This window comes from Alligator sinensis, unplaced genomic scaffold, assembly GCF_000455745.1.
Source record: "Alligator sinensis unplaced genomic scaffold, ASM45574v1 scaffold301_2, whole genome shotgun sequence".
Taxonomy (NCBI): Eukaryota; Metazoa; Chordata; order Crocodylia; family Alligatoridae; genus Alligator; species Alligator sinensis.
This window is the reverse complement of record NW_005841874.1, coordinates 4,205,451-4,206,913: the sequence shown is the minus strand read 5'-3', so window position 1 is coordinate 4,206,913 and position 1,463 is coordinate 4,205,451. Positions and strand designations below refer to the sequence as shown.

At 57.7% G+C, this 1,463-nt stretch overlaps 1 protein-coding gene across 3 annotated transcripts in view; it reads left to right on the top strand.

Moving 5' to 3' along the window:
* The window catches only part of MFN1 (mitofusin 1), a 43,859-nt gene that overhangs the window by 14,227 nt on the left and 28,169 nt on the right, over positions 1–1,463 (top strand). The gene's annotated exons all lie outside the window — the stretch shown is intronic.

Here is a 1,463-nt window from a genome sequence, read left to right as displayed (position 1 = left end):
GCAGGAGCTGCTGCCGGCCCCCCCACCGATGAGCTGCACCTCCATTCTATGCCCCTGCCCCTCCTGGGCAGCACCTGCCCCCTCCCTCCTTCACCACAGGGGGAACGTTGCCTTCTCATGCCCCTTCCATTTCCTCCTCCTCTTCCACCACACCAGACTTACCAGCTGGAGGCAACTAGATCGGATTGGTGTCGGCTGATATGCCGCCTTAAATATCAGCTATTGGTATCAGCTCCCAAAATGTCTGTGGGTGCACCTCTATTTCTTATACTTTTTGATGACTGCAATAGTTGAGAAAGATTTAGACAAACTTTTGGGCAAAGGTATTTTATGCTCAAAGCTTATCTAAAATTTCTTCTAACCAATAAAATGTCTCTGGGTATGTCTACACATGCATTTACTCCAGCCTAGATTTACTGTGCAGCAGGGGCAAAGCATAGGGTTGCATGCAGCTGCACATGAACCCTCTACAAAAAGGTGCCCGTGGGCGGTCGCCGCTCATCACCCTGCCGCACCCCCCTCCGGGCGTTTCGGGGGGCGTCCCGCCCCAGCCACTAGCTGCTGGCAGCTCCTGTGGGTGTGTGTGCCCCCTGGCCAGCACTTGCCACCTTCTCCTCCCTCCCTTTTCTTCCCCCCCCCGCTGCTGACAGTGCCAGTGGTGTCTGCAGGAGCTCTGTGGTTACCGCCACCGTGCTCCCGCCAGCACAGCCATGCCCCTTCAGCCACTGGGGGCATGTGTTGTTCATGCTGTGCAGTAAGCTACTGCACAGTTAGTCTTTGGGTAGGTGTCTACACATGTGGAGATTAGGGAGAAGATTTGCTCCCAGTTCCCTACAACCCTGCACTGTGCCCCTGTGGCCATCAGGGGGAACTCCACACTCCCCCTGGGTGCTAGCCAAGAGGCTGGCAGGGAGCACTGGGCCAGGAAACAGATGTCTCCTAGCCTGTGGGGGGCAGCTGCCTGCTGCTGGGGCTGGGACAGTGTGCCCCTGCTCTGGCAGCATGGAGCTCCTGACCTTGGCTCCCTGATCAGCAGGGATCTGGGTTTTCCTTTTCCCACAGAAAGAACAGAGAAAACCATGGATTTCCCCTTTTTATCAGAGAGAACATGGATTCCTCCTTGTAGCAGAGAAACCCGTGGATTCCCTACTTTTGCAAACAGCTCTGGAGGCTGGTTGAGCTCCAGCCTGCAAGAACTGTTTGCAAACAGGCGGGAAACCCCCAGCCCTGGCCAGAGGGGAAGGGCGGGGCCTGAGGCTCTAAGTCAGACATGGCTCCGCTGGGCTTAACTCAGTCTCATTCTTTGCTCCTGGAGGCTGTGAGGTAAGTGGGGCTTGCAGGGAGGCTGGGGGGGCCCCTCTGGCAGGGCTGGGGTTTTACGTGTCATGGCTGGGGGCACCGGCAGGGCTGGGGGGAGCCAGGAGCTGGCCCTGCCCCCTCCTGAGCAGGCAGAGCTGTGAGGC